Genomic DNA, 16,196 nt, shown 5'->3' with positions numbered 1-16,196 from the left:
TAACATGAAATGCAAAACGAAATTAACATTCGTCTCTGGTACCGTGACTTAAAATTGTGTGATAAGGAGATAAAACCTTCTGCTTTCTATATCAATACTCCTGGTAGTACAGGATTAAGATCCAATCGCAAAATTTAAACTGAGAAAAAGTCAATTAAAATTTTGTACCAATTTCTAATTAAAAACTGGGGTTGTGCATTATTCAGGGGTGCACATTATACAAGGTTAAATGCAGTATATCTTTAAAATACTCTTAATGTTCAAGACATTTCTTTTTAAACAATGTCTCTCCTCTGTATGCTGGAAACACTAAAAAATACCATTGTTGTGTTGACAGATATTTGTAATACATTTCAAGAAAAACAAGACAAATTATACAATACTAATACAGGAGAAAAATAAAGAATAAGGATAAAAATAAAAAGGAACGAAAAGCGGTAGAACGGTTTAAATCCAGATATATTCTTTATTGTATTGTATTGTATTGTATTGTATTTACTTAGCCAGTATAAACCATAAACATGATATATATATACAAGAAATCATTTGACACGTGAACACTCAATAATGATAGAGTAATAGATTTAAAAGAATAAAAAGAGTAGAGTAAAAAAGATATTGTAGTGTATAATACAAGGTAATTATAAAGAATAGTTTAAAAAGAAAGAATATTTAAATAACAAGACTAGAGTAGAACAGGTCGGAGGAACGCCGTTGGCATAATAATACTATACTACTAACCTAAATCAATTCCCATTGAACATACGGATAGCGGAAGGGTAAAAACTCTCTTTAAGACGTGTAGTCTTACTCGCAATGGAGCAAAGACGGCAGGTAATCAAAGTACCTGCGAGCAGAGTGACTGAGATCATCTATCATTTTTAGTGTCCGTTTTCTAGTTCGATCAATGTAGATACTTTGGGACGATAATTTATAATTTATAATTATGATTTATAATTTATGAATGACCGATTTTTTATGTCGAGCATGTCTGTGTAGGTTTCATCATTTCCTCATGCTGAGGTTTTGAGTTTTCCTTGCCCTAATGTAGGTTTTATATCAGGGAATGTTGTAATAATAGTCTGTAGTATGTACAGCCCTTTCAGACTTCTTGTGATTAAGGGTTATACAAATAGACATGACTTGACTTGTAAGTTATTTTAGTTGTTCTGTCACACAGGAAAAGTTCATTCAATTTAGTTTTTTTCCATATTCATTTTGAAGGATACTCTATCTGAAGCCATTTTGGTATCGTCATCTGCTTGCATTGTGGCGCCTTTGACCTCTATTGTCTGTAAGATGCTAAAGATTATTATTTTGTTGATGGATATTTTGTTTGTATTTCTTTAAAATTGGTCATCGTTTTGTTGATTCTGTTGATCATTCGTGTTCTAGTGTCAGACTCAGTATTTTCATTGTATGTTGCAGTTTTACTCTTTTTCAGATTAAAATATTTACTTGTTCAGTACTTTAAAGGGGTTAAGATGATTTAAGAAATAGCCGAATTGTGTGCCACACATACAGACACACACACACACACGCACACAGGGATAGCCGAACATAGGTAAAAGAGAGAAAATAATACTTAAAATGATTAAAAAAAATAACTTGACGGGATAACATTTTGCTCAACTATTCTCTTTTTAATACATTTTTGGAAAACATGTCACTGAACCTTACTAATAAAAAAAAACAAAGTTCTCTCTCTGGCCCTTCAAGCTGCCCTGGGGCTAAATTGCTTCAGCTGACAAACTAAATTGTCCGTCTCATGCTCACAAGCCACGGATCTGGAAAATAATGGATGTCAAAGTGTGACAACAAGGCAGGGTCCTTTGATCCTTTTGGGACTGGATGTACACTTCTTAGTCACCCCTATTAGTAGTCATCTAAGTTGAAAAAAAAACTGTCAAAAGTCACTGTCACATGTCTTAGAACATACTGTAGTACTATGCTAATAAAAAACCTTCCCATTTTCAATGGGCTTTAAAATCACTTAAAAACAAGTTGCTGTCTTCACTCTCAAAAAGTCCTGAATTGATTTTGTGTTACTACAACCCAACCAAACTCATTTAGGGTAATATCAACCATCTAGTAAACACAGTACATTGGCACTTACAACAGCACCTACTTCTTAATTGTTCTAAACCAGTGGTTTTTAAGCAGGGTTCGATGTGATCTTAGGGGTTCTGAACAGCAGCCCAAGTTAAATGAACCCCAATTCCTTCTATAAATGACAATATCAGCAACAGAACAGAGAGCATCTTGGCTAAAGTAGTAAAAGATCAGATGGAAAAAAATGTGCCAAACAGTTAAGAAAAAAAGCTTATTTTATTTTACAACAGAGTTTGCAAACAGGCTTAAGAACCAATGTTCTAAACCAACAAATGTATGCTGAATAAATAAAAATCACATTACAACGATGTATTAAGATAGTAACAGATAACTGAAAAGTGTTAAGAAAATCGGTTAATACTCAAATGAGCAACGTAACTAGAAAAGTTGGAGGGCATTTCACAAATCCTTGTGAATTTTTGCCTCCATCATGTAATTTCCTCAGGGTGTGTGTTGGTTTGACATGTCAGCAGACCGACCAGATGAGTCAGGTTTGTTTTTACATAATTAGATCTACCCAATCGCATTACCCTCACAAATTCAATACATTACCAGTATTTATCGTTTGCTGGTTGCCTTGGATACACCGGGAACTGAGCACTGTGTGTGGCACATGGCGTTGTGACGCCTGCCAGGGTCAATTTGTGCGGCTTGTCAAAAATTCCCAAATTGTCATGTGCATAAAGAGTAAAACAAAGGGGGGTAAAAAAATGAAACCAATACACAAGCAAATAATTCAATTTCCGCGGGTTACATTATCCATCTAAGCCTTTACTGTGACCCTATCCAAGGCCCCTAACTCGCTTGCTACATCCAAGGTTATACTTTCTTTTCTTGGCTGATTCAGTAAGACTTGAATTATTTTCCAAACCACTCATAACCTTAAACGAAGAGCTCCAGACAGCCCCTGCTTCAACAATATCCGATCTAACAGGACTAAAAAAGAGTGCACAATCCTAAATTATAAAACAGACAAAATTCCTTTCATCTAGAATGGTTTGGAGATCATCCTTAGGGACGGGGTGGGCAGCTGTTACTTCCGGAAGTGTGAAAGCATTAGAACAGTTATGTGTTGAAGGGCAGCCAATGCAGTTGGTTGGGGAGAGGGGAATCTGATTAAGAGACTTCCTGTAGAGCAGAGAGGATGAATGTACTAACTACAAAACCAAACAAACTTGAGTTGAGGGTTTCTATATAAATCCAAATGAACCTGGAAGGCAAAACTTTACTTAACTTTTTCACTGGTTTTCACTGATGCAGTATTTAGTTTGGTCGCACAACATATGATTGGGTTGAATTCTTCTTTTTGTGGCAAAGTGCATAGGGAACCTATTAAATTTGGATTGTGCAAGATGATTTTGTTTTCTACCCACACGGACTCCATTTGCTGGCAAAGTGGTAAACAGGGGCAAGCTGTGCTAGAACTGCTTGAATCGCATTTAACAAGATTTTGATATATCAAATCGTTCCATAAAGCTATGTAAGGTGTAATGCATTAAACGAATACTGATAGTGTCCTGTTTATTCACTAAACACAAAAAGATACTGTGACTTAATGCTCTTCCCCCTAAGATTCGATCTGCAACCTCAGTGGAAATGTTTAAATCTAAGCTTAAAACACACTTCTATTCTATAGCACTTGAATAACCTATATCTTATGTTGACAATATCTGTGTATCTGTGTATTATTTGCCCTCATGTAGGTTTTAGATCAGGTGATGGTGTCATAATGGTCTTTGGTTTGCAATAATCTGTGGTCTGTGCAGCCCTTTAAGACTCTTTGTGATTAAGGGCTATACAAATAAACATGACTTGACTTGACTTTACACAGGATAGGTATATATCTATATTCTTGTAAACGGCACTGCAAAAAACAATTTCGGACCGATTGGCACAAACCTTTTCTCAATTTAAATGTATTTTTCCTCATTTTTAAGATCTTTATCTTGTTCCCCCAATAAGCAAGTCGGCGCCTTGCATGGCTGCATGGCCGCTATTGGTGTGTAAGTGTGTGTGTGTGAATGGGTAAGTGTGAAGCACCTTGTAAAGCACTTTGGGAGGTCTTCATTGTCTTGAAAAGCGCTATATAAATGCAGACCATTTACCATTTTAATGGTAAAATAATAAAATGTGTGATTTAAAAGGCATAATTATCTTCTCTAGCAAATAGTACATTATTCTGCTCCTTGGAAGTATTTCATTTTATTCAGGGTGGAAATAAATGTTAAAATAGGCAAAGTTAGCTGTTATCTGCAAGATAAAAAAAATAGCTTTTCTAACAAAATGTTAAATTCTTGTTTTTTTTAAAGCTTTAAACTAGGAATACCAAATATTTGCAAAATTTTATTTTTCAGTGTATGCACTATGCACTGTAAAACAAATCAAACGCCATTGTCATAAAACTAAAACAGCAAATCAGATGATTTAGCTCATTTAAAAGTACTATTTTCTGGGGGGAATCATAAAACAAGGGGGAATACAATAAAAAATATCTGCAACACTGTGTGCCAATAGGATTATAATTTATTTTTTGCAGTCAATTATTAACATTTCAAAAACTTGCACACAAAATATGAGGAAATACTATTATGTGTCATGATTGCCGATTTAAGGCACCTGTGACTGCCCAAATGGCGCCAACAGCCCTGAGAGCTGATTGGCTAATAGACTCTTTTTAAACCCCCGGCTTTCTAGAGATCCATATCAGATCGTTATGTACCGATGCTCCCAGCTCGGCAAGATCTCACGTTCAGACACTTTTCCTGCCCTGTTTCTCTCTGCCTGATACCCCTTGCCAACCTGTTTCCGGACCTGACTCTGCCCTGTTCTGCCTTCCCGATATCCAACCTGTTTTGCCCCGCTACCTGCCTGACACCTGTTGCCGACCTTGTTTCCAAACTTGATACCGCCCCTGCTCTCCCGTCCCGGCTAACGACTAGTATTCCTGCAAGTCTACGTTCATCCTCGCTCGACACGGAAGTGCCACTTCCGCGTTTCCCGTCACCTGCAACCTGTGTCCATCGATCCTCGGATCGTGGAAGCAAGCCCTTCTCTCCCTCTTATCAATAAAACTGAGTAAAAGAACGCTACTGGGTCCTGTCTCCGTTCCTGGCTTGTGACAATTATGTGTGTCTGTATGTTTCGTTTTACATTTACAAAGATTTACAGCCCCCAGTAAACAACATATGCAGAAAGTAGTGTAATTTTAATTCATGGCTCTATGTGACCAATGATCGATAAATGTAGTTGTCTTTTATTGCACGGATTATGATGATTTTTATTCTTTTTTCCCTTTTTCTGTATGTTTGAAAAACATTGGTCGGATAATCATTGTGCACTCCTGAAAATCATCCAGATTCACATGAACGGTAAAACTCATGTTACATAGACGAATAATATTTCAATGTATATCAGCCAAAAAAATCCTGTACACTTGCAGAATGAGGGCACCCGTCTATCTAAAAATATGTTTGTCATTGATATAGACACAGTGAGCATGTTGGTGCATGCTAGTGACTCACCTAATCTCTTTGGTGCTGCCCTGACACCTTTGCTGTCTGCCTCCAAGGTGTGTTTACTGTATGTGTGAGCATGACTAGTGTAGTAAATGATCCAAGAGGAATGAGGGGTAATAAAAAAATGATGCAATCCTGGCATTTCATTGTTCAATTGCAGTTTGCCAGGGCACAGTCATCGTTTTTGTATGCATGGTATTGTAATGGTGTATGTTTTACCTGATGAGGATTGCATGAATAATAACTGCACAAAAATGTCCCAGCTTTTACCGTTGGTTACTCTTTTGCATGAAGGCAACTGCTACTAATTTATCGGATTGTTAGACAAACATGACAACATTATGGAGGACTGATCCTGCCATATATACTGTAGAATTAAATGAATCATTTAATAAAAATATACATACAAATATATGCCATATCAATAAATGAACACATAAACAAATTGCGTTACACCTAAACATATAACGTTAAAGCAATGTATTATTTTTTGGTGCATGTTGTCATTTATTTATTTATGTTTTTAGTTTGACATGTATTGTGTCTCTTATTTTGTTGTGTATTTTGTCAAAACAAAATGTAATTAAAATGAGGAGGCAAGTTTCCTGAGCCTTTCATCACCAATTGGTTGAGCAGTGATGATTGAATCGGCCAGTACAACAGTCCCCCAATTGGTGAGAAGTACAGCCAATTTGACCCGCCCCTTTGTTTGAAAATAATTTTGTTGTGGCATACAGGAGTGTTTTCACCCTTTTTGAACCAAGGTACACTCGTTTTTATAAAAAAGTTCTGAGGCACACCGTCCGTCGAAAATGTTTGAAGATGAAGTTATGTCAAATATTTCACTGTACTACCCCATAAGCAGGTACAGTGGAACCTCGGTTTTCGAACACCTCTCAGTTCGAACAAATCGGTTCTCGACCAAAAATTTCGAGAAATTCTTGCTTCGCTTTTTGTTCAAAAATTCGGAGTTCGAACGCCAGTACGCTAGGGTGCGATGCTGAGCGGCGTACTGGTGTAGATTGCCCCCACCCCTCGTGAAGAACTGTTATGACGTGCGCGCGCACTTCTTTTTGCTTTCACTTTAGATATCGGTGAACGGAGTGTTTTAGCCCCTAATTATGCCTCCGAAGAGGGTCGGTGCAAGCAGCAAAGTTGCTACAGGTGAAAAAAGAAAGGTAGTGCGTACAACTATTGCATTTAAGAAAGAAATAATAGCAAAATATGAAGAAGGCGTGCGAGTTTCCCTTCTTTCGAGGCAATAGAGCATGGCTTCTGCAGACCACCACAAAGGTAAGAAATCCTATCCATAATTCTTTTCTTTATCATTTAACCGCTCACCACTTTTTGTGGAGACCCGGGTGCTAAATGACGTGTAAACGACCTGATTTTTTTTTTTACTTGTACACGTTCATGTTAGCGTAATCTTTTCATACAGAAGATTACGCTAACGCGAACGTACGATTAGCCTGGGTTAGCTTCATGTTTACGTTCATGGTAAGCATTCACGGATTGAAACGATTTTACATTACTTTTAATGGGAAAAACGATTTTTGGTGATCGAACAAATCGGTTTTCGAACAGGGTTCTGGAACGGATTATGGTCGAGAACCGAGGTTCCACTGTAAATAGAATATAAAAAGAAGAAAATAATACTTAAAAAAAAATGATGTGCTTTATTTATGTTTTTATTTTTTACAGTGCAAATATTAAACCGCTTTGTAAAACAAATTAAGTTGTTAAATGTAGTGTGCTACCTCATGAGCAAATAATTAGTATATAAAAAGTATATGAAAATATACTGCCACCTGCTGATATGAATGGCTATTACAGTTCCTCATCTGAGGAGAGAAAAAATACTGAATAATGGCCTGATTTTTTGGAGGGATAAAATTGGGCAAATTCCAGCAGCACACTAGACAAGGTCTCAAGGCACACTGGTTAAAAAACAATGACATACAGGACAAAATACATGACAAATTAATGAATAAAACACACAACAAAATACATGACAACATGTACGACCCAATACACAAGATAAATGGATGAAATAAATACAGAAACAACTAGATAATGAAACAATTGACAAAATGCATAAACAAATTGAATGATTTCATATATTTAAGAATTCAGTGATTTTATGTATGTTTTCATTGTTTTTATTAGGCATATAATTCAAGGTATTCCATTCATTTTTGATTACTTTTATCATTTACCTGTCAACTTAAACGTTTTCTTCGTATTTTATACATGTTTGATCATTTCAAATTGTATAACATTGTATATGCTGTATAAAAATGTTGTACAGGACTTTTTTAATATACAGCTTTGTATAATAACCTGTTCTGAATTTACTGCAAGGGGGGACTAAGAAAGATGGTGAAATATTGTTTGTGTTGTTTGTTTGGTAAAAAAAAATAATATGGTTTACACAAATTTCCCGTGGTCTTATCCTACATAGTCTGTCTTGCTGTGAGTAAATAGGTACCGCGTTGTATTTGGAAGGTTTATTATCCCTTATTATCGATAATTGCAATCCTTAATAAGCATAGAAATCGGCAAGGGTATTCATTTGGCATTATCGGTCCTCCACTAAAACGGCAAAACACGTTCATGGAGAGAAAAGAACAAATGTGGATACATGAGATACACACCTGGGTTATGTTTTTGAGACAAACGTAATATAAATTTGAGATAATTTCCCATTAGAAAATGAAACTATTTGCCAGTAGAGTCCGTCATACGTTCTGTACGTAAATACACAATAGAACATATGTACATACTATTTGCCTTTTTCTATATGCTTGTATTTATTTTGTATCCTAGCTTTTAAACGTCTTTTATCGGCATTTTACACGAGGGTTTCAAAGAGAATTTCATTGCTTATGTCAGTGACAATAAAGACACTCTTGAACATTAATTCCAGAAATATTTCAAGTTTGAAGGTGATTTTCCTCGTGATGCCGTTATTCACTCTTTGCACTTCGCCGCGCAAAGGCTTCCATTGACTCTCAAATTTAAGAAAACAAAATCTACTTACAGGAGTTGCAGCAAAAAGTCGAAGTGCGCGTCATATTCCTCTTTCCACATCGTTTTAGATCTGGAAACTGATTTTTTGAAGGTGCGATGTAAAAGCGACGCATCATCCGACTCTCACTCCAATATGCATGGGTCTGATTTCTGATTTCGCTCCTACACCGAATGTTTGTGGAGTGAAGCGGAAGTCCGCTCTCATATTAGTACAGCCTACCGAGGATATGAAGCTGTGTTATTCCGCCATACTGTAGGAAGGCGGGGAGTACGCTTCATGTTTTTTCTTCCCTAGAAGTTTCTTGGTTGCAGTGGATGTAGGGGCGGAGCTGAGTACGACAGACTTTTCCTGAACTAGAGGGGGTCCATGCTCGAACCCCTCTAGTTCAAAAGTCGTAATCAATCCAGATTTAGTATTTAAATTATGTGTTAATAAACAGGGGGAAACGTGACAAGTTGCAGAATCTATTTAATTTGTAACTATCGGTGTTGGGCACGTTACTTAAAAAAGGAATTAGTTAAAGTTACTTGCTACTTCCAAAAAGTAACTGCGCTAGTAACTGAATTACTTTCAGTGAAAGTAACCTTTTCTGTTACTTTAAAAAAAAGTTGTACATCAAAGAATTTAACATTTTCCAAGCAGTATTTGAGTCAGTTGAATAGAGAATAATAGAAAACCTTGTAACGTTTGTTGCACGTCAACAGCAACAGATTTATCCTACACTTGAAGCGCAACAAAAATAAACAGTAAAAAGTAAAATAAAGTAACAATCATCAGTAAACAATATAAAGTGAGTTGTATACATTAAATTATCTCACAACCTGAAACCACTGGTCAAATAGTCATAGCCTACTGTGCTTCAAATATTTTGTTCACAACCAAATTCAATTGTAAAACAATATAAAGTGAATTTCACTCTATAGAATAAATAACAATCTCTAGTCAGACAACTCTGCATAAGTAGACATACACTACTGAACTTCAGGTATTTTTACGCAACCAAAGTAAACAGTTCAACAATATAAAGTGTGTTTAACACTGCAGTGTAAAACAAATACATCAAGCTCCTACAACCTGAGACAACTGGTCAAGTAGAAATGTGCAACTTCACTTCAAATATTTTGTTCAAAACAAAAGTCAACGTTAAAACATGATAGAGTGACTACCCATTTCCTCTCTCTACGTCTCTCACTCCCTTATCTCCCTCCATCTATATCCTCCTCCTCTCTCTATCTATGACAGCTGACAAACCTCAGTGAGGAGAGAGCAGCAGTTTTGGAACATTTAGTGCCCAAAACCACAGGAACCACTAAGAAACAATCTTACACCAGTTTCCCCAAATGAGATGTTAAGTATTGTAAATTAAATAGCGCTCTTACTTGTGATATTACGGTAGGATGTTCTCCATTTTGTGATGTCATCACGTACGCACAGCATTGTTTTATGTTCTTGTAAATGGTTTGAAGGAGAGCTGTGTTGTTGGTGAATGAATATGCCAAAAGGCTTACCGAGGATGTACTGCTTATCTTCCATACGCACGAGAGGGAGACAAAGTAACGCACCACTTTTGACCGTCAGTAACGATAACGGCGTTATAATGGCGGAAAAGTTAATTTGTGAGATCAACCTGTTCCGGAAAAAATAACGTTACTCCCAACACTGGTTACTAGTAACCTGGAACTCAACAACATTGATTTCATCACAATGAATGTCATGCACAAGATCACCTTTTTGGAGTTTCTACTAAACTATAAGCCTAACAGTTTATTGACAGGGTACTGTTATGGTCTGGCCCGGAGAGGGATGGGCGCCAACAGGGTATACTTACCCAAGACACACCACTCGAAATGGAGCCCCTAAGACTCTAAACAACCAACCAACCAACCAACCAACCAACCGTTATGGACGTGTGTGCTCAACTTCCTTTTAAAAAGTTTTCGTTTTGTCAAAGAAACAAGTTATTGCAGCAAATAATTGATTTTGTAACAAACAGAAATACAGTGGGACCTCGCTACTTCGCGTTTCGACGTTCGCAGCTTTAGAGCTTCGCGGCCCGTAATAGTAAAAAAAATAAAAAATTAAAAAATTAAAAAAAAATCATAAGAACTGCAAAACAAGGTATTGATATTATGATAGTAAGCAAGTAGCTTGATCGGATCAATACTACCGTCCTGGGATTTATACTTCACCCTCCACCAATTTTCTTAAAGTGCCACCTTCATATGTAGATAAGTTAACTTACTTTCTGACCCAGCGCCCTCTACCACTCTTTAGGTTTCTAGCTGTTTGTGTGTCTGACAGGCATACTTTCTTTTTTTGAAGGGGCGTCGCTACTTCGCAGATTTTCACTTTTTCGGCGGAATGTCAGCGGACGCGGGATAAGGCGGCCGGCTGGATGGGACGGGACGGGGGGGCGCGGCGGTGGTCACTCCCGGGCCGCGCGACGGAGCTAGTTTGGCGGACGCGGCGTCACACGGCGCGACGCGAGAAAAGGCGGCGGGCGTGATTGGGCTACCCCCGTAACTAGGGGGAGCTCGGGCTACCCCCGTAACTGGGGGAAGCGCGCTCGTCCGACGACCCCGGTAGCGCCGCACGACGACAGACGGCCGTCCGCGCGCGGCGGGCAAAAGGCGGCGGCTGTGATCGGGCTACCCCCGTAACTGGGGGAATCCCCTCGGCCGACGACCCTAGCACGGCGCGCCGTTCTCGTTTCCCGGTGCGCGATTTCCGTGCAGCTTCCCACTGCCCGGAGATGGCTGGGATGGGCTCTAGCCCCCCCACGACCCTAATAAGGATAAGCGGTGCAGATAATGAGATGAGATTTTTTTTTTTTTTTTGAAGGGGCGTCGCTACTTCGCAGATTTTCACTTTTTGCGGGTGGTTTTGGTCCCCATTAACCGGGTCTAAAAATAATAATAATAATTTGTTTTTGTTTTTTTGAAGGTGTGCCGCTACTTTGCGAATTTTCACTTATCGCGGGTGGTTTTGGTCATTTCTATATTCTTGTTTTATCCTTTCACACATTTTTACCCTTTTAATTCTTTATACTTGCACTGAAAGGAGAAGTCCTCCAATTTTGCTGTACTTGATAACGACAATAAAGGCCATTCATTCATAAGTGTTAGGATACGCACAAAGATGATTGATTGAAAGGCTCAATAGTCTGGAGCATATATAGCTGTTTGTGTGTAAGCCAGTAACATTGCATCAAAGCACCCTGATTAAACCACAGATGATCTTGCTTGGACAGAAAATCAAAATGATCCTGTAAACTTGAGGACATGAAGAAGAAAATATGAAATAATGTCTCTCCTCTAGTCAAGTAAATTCAGAATGAATTGTATGACCTTTCATCACAGTAAGTCTCAAAGCGCTTTTCAGACCACGATTACAACATCCGCTGATCTCTAGCCTACAGGAGGGCAGGGAACAACCCGAAGAACACCCGGCATGTGGAAAAATTAGAAACCTTGACAAAGGACCACACATGAGATAAACACCCTCCAGGACCACTAGGCTTTTAGAAAGATTTACTGTAACTATCAAACTCGTGTGCTGATAAAAATCAATATCTTTTAATTAATATTTATGTATTCATTTGTTCATTCATTTATTTATTAATTTATTTATTTAAATGTTCATATATTTATATATAAAGAGAGAGGATATAAATTACTGTCCAACTTTAGCAGCCACTAATGACAGAAAAACATGCTGACACGTCACCTTCCTCTTTCCAGTCATGAGGAAAGAAGGAAAAAAGAAACAGATGACAGTAAAGCAGCTGTATGGTCAGAAGTGTAGCCGCGGATAAGAATATAGTTGCAAAAACGATAGACCACTGTATGATATTTGTACTGCAGGGGTCCGGAATCTATGGCCCCTGAGCCATATATGGCTCTTTTCATGAGTACGTATGGCTCAGAGACTAAATCCATTCTGCACAAATGTTCTCCATGTCATTCCAATTTTATATGAGAAAAGGCTTTTGTATTGCACGTGAAGTGAAACAACACTAAAAATAACTATTGTACTCTCCATTATATATAAGGCAGATTTTAACAACAGTTTATAGTCAAGAGGTTACACCAAAAAACTCGCTTTGGCCATACATCGTTAAGGAATCATTTTTTATGGAAACCCATTAACTAATCCATGTTCACTGTTGAGAAACTTTATGATAAAAATTCACAGAACAACCTGTAAATATTCCAAAATGCCATAAGAGCACCTAGAGCAATTTGAACGGGTGAACGGTAAAGATGGGTGGATCTATGCAAAGAGCGCAAGAACTGCCTACTGTCTCTCGCCGTGCGCCGCCTGCGACAAAATTAGATTAAACGTCTGGATCCTCGTTTGCAGAATTCCGTGACGTTTTTACAAAATAACTCTGCTTGCACCTTGATTTCAAATCATGATTTATGAAAAAAATTAAGGTAAAAATGACCCTCCACACTCTTAAGTAACTGCAGAAGGGAGACAAGTTTAAAGCGGTTCATTTAGGACACAAGCTCTTGCATTAGATAGATAGATAGATAGATAGATAGATAGATAGATAGATAGATAGATAGATAGATAGATAGATAGATAGATAGATAGATACTTTATTCATCCCCGAAGGGAAATTCACTTTTCCAGCAGCATCCCTAAGCTGAGAACAATCGAAAATAACTGAGAACAATCGAAAAATAACACGGGAGCTGCTGGAGTGGCTGCCATTCGTGACGGCGCCGGAGAAACGATTCAATTTGAATCATGTACAAACAAACAAACAATTGAATCATGTACAAGAAACGATTCAATCTGAATCATGTACAAACAAACAAACAATTGAATCATGTACAACAAACAAACAAAATATTTATGTTTCAATAAGTGGAGTGTTAATAAAATGGGGGGAAAATAATTTCTGATACTGATATAACCAGGTAAAACTAATTTTAAGTTACCTGACCTGTCCAAATGAATGTTGTGCCATCTCACCTTTCCCACTCTCTCTGCTCGCTCCTGAAACTTTATCAAATAGTCCAAAATTTTACCTCATCTTCTCCGCTCACCTCGTCTTCCTCTTCTCCTTCCACTTCGCACTACAGAGACTTTTTAGCTGAGCCGTCTCTTATGACACCATCCCCTGATCTAGACCAAACTAATGCAAGCAAAAATGCAATGGCAAAGCAAAGCCACTGAGGAGCTAAACGATATGCTGTGATTGAAGGAAAATAGGTTATTAAAAGATATTTTATACTTCATATTTTAATATGTAGCATTAGGCTCCCTGAAGATAGCCATTACACCTATGTTTAATAAAAAAACATGTTTAAAAGCAAAGTAGACATAGGAAATAAATCCTTAAAATGAGCAAATTGATCTGATATGATAGACTAGGAGGCATACGCATGATGAATCCATAAGACGTCCACTCATAACCCACCTGATTTCAAAATCGATGTTAGCTTCAAACGATTGGTAGCAATGGACAGGAAACGATGCAAACTTCAAGCCCTGCTCCAGCAGCCGCTTGGCGGGAGCGATGAGACGGGGCATCGCCATGGTAATCCGCAAGAAATCAGCACTTTGATTGCCGTGGAAACCGTACATATTTTCTTTGCGGGTAAATATAACAATTGAGTAGAATCTTACCAATATTTATAGAAGAGTCCCGACTGCAGTGGCTTAATTTTTTACTTTTACTCACATTTGTAAAACCCTCCAAGTCTCAGAGCTATGTAGCAAGGGATCAGCCTACAGGTTGAAGTTTCACATAGCCCTTGTGTCTTGCACTCTCAATTTGTGTCTCAACTACAAAAGGCTCTATATATATATATATATTCTTAGTTAATACATTTCATCAAATCCTCACATGTCACACAGTGAAATAAACTGATCTGCATAATAGGCTTTTGTCTGTAGAGCGGTTTTAGCGGTTTTGTTAAATTTTGTCTCAAAATATATGGTGTGGCTCTTTCCTCCCCAAAAATTGAATTTTTTGTTTTCATAGCTTTTTGTGAGTCAAAAAAGTTCCGACCCCTGTTGTACAGAGTAGCAATCTGTTTGCATGTAAAAACTGTAGCTACACATATCAACACCAGACAGTATTTTCTGGAACCTTTGATCATTTTGTACACAAAATCCTGTGACTCATGGATAACCAAGTCTTTTAAAAACAGCGGGCGCGGCACAGATGTCATCTTTTCATGGCAGCGGACACAGAGGATGACTTAGCGGCTGGCTAATAAATGCACCCAGGAGAAAAGGCGCCATTAGCACAAGCACTCACTCTTTCCAGTGACTTATTAGAACCTGCTCCAAACCAGAGAAATGACACAGCGTCATTAACCCCATTTTAATACGCAGTTTGGATAGGACATACTCTAAGTAGTGCATATTGTCCATTGAATGTTAATGTAAGAATATGCTAAAAATACTATATTTACTTGCTTACTAATATTTAAGTATATATGTTTTTCTTAATTTTATGATGCATTGAAACCAAAGTGTGATGTAATTGCTAATGGCCCTCTGGGTGCAAGCACAGAATTCATTGCTATACTGTATATCCCCCTCTCCTCGATTGTAAAGTTAAAGGGACACTGTGTAATATTTGACGACTAGATGTTGCTGTATTGTGTGGTGCAACAGAAAATGAATGCTACAAAGCATAAGGATAAATACACACGACAGAGACTCAAACCGACCAAACCTCACTAGTTTCCAGTAATTTTTTGCCCAGCCTGTTTGTTTTTTGGGGGGTACCCGTAGCAGCAAGTTGGCTTTCAATGGTATAAACTCTCTCTAGGTGAGCCTCATGTTATGTTAAATAGTATGGAAAAATCTCGACCTACGTGTGTTTTAAAAAATGTCTGCGTATTATTCAAATCAATATGTTTTTTTTTGTTTGACAAATGACGTTTTTTTTTTCACATAAATGGCCGCTAAATATTACACCATGTCCCTTTGAGGGGTGTAAAGGCTATGGCCCTAAAGCCAATTGTAGTGCATAAACCCTATATAAGAGGCTCGCAGTGTATAGTAAAAAGGGTACTTGCTCCCACAAATGTCATTTCATACACTTACCAGCTTTCTCAAAATTTCCTATGATACAAGTTAAGTGTTTTCAACAATGAAAGTGAATTGATTTTCACAAAATAGATAACTCTGGTCAAATTCTACACCTAATGAAAACATTTGGATTTTGTTTATAATAAAACAGAACAAAATAGAGATTCGTAATGAGGCAGACTTGAAATTTGAAACTAAATGTGCTTCTGATTTCATCAATCTGATCAATTTTATAGTGATCATATGGTATTTAAAATTTCAAGCAAGATAGCTGATCGGTTTGAAGGACATTATTGATCTGTTCCACAAATTGCTACATTAAGCCTAGGCAATTTTGTTCAGTAACCTGGAGATGAAATTCCTGCCAACATCTTGCATATATGAATAGAAAATCTACTCTTATCTATATATACATTTCTACTATTATTTGAAAGCCTTCTGAAGATCATTGATGTTTTTACGTCTGCATCTCTGTTAGG

At 37.6% G+C, this 16,196-nt stretch overlaps 2 protein-coding genes across 2 annotated transcripts in view; one reads left to right on the top strand and one right to left on the bottom strand.

The window, feature by feature from the left end:
• Positions 1-16,196, bottom strand: part of psd2 (pleckstrin and Sec7 domain containing 2) — a 61,606-nt gene that overhangs the window by 24,624 nt on the left and 20,786 nt on the right. The window lies entirely within an intron of this gene.
• The window catches only part of purab (purine-rich element binding protein Ab), a 69,358-nt gene that overhangs the window by 42,662 nt on the left and 10,500 nt on the right, over positions 1-16,196 (top strand). The gene's annotated exons all lie outside the window — the stretch shown is intronic.

The sequence above is a fragment of the Urocampus carinirostris genome, chromosome 9 (assembly GCF_059441175.1).
Source record: "Urocampus carinirostris isolate Australia breed hairy pipefish chromosome 9, RoL_Ucar_1.0, whole genome shotgun sequence".
Taxonomy (NCBI): domain Eukaryota; kingdom Metazoa; phylum Chordata; class Actinopteri; order Syngnathiformes; family Syngnathidae; genus Urocampus; species Urocampus carinirostris.
The sequence above is the reverse complement of the archived record's forward strand: the minus strand, read 5'-3'. Positions and strand labels throughout refer to the sequence as shown.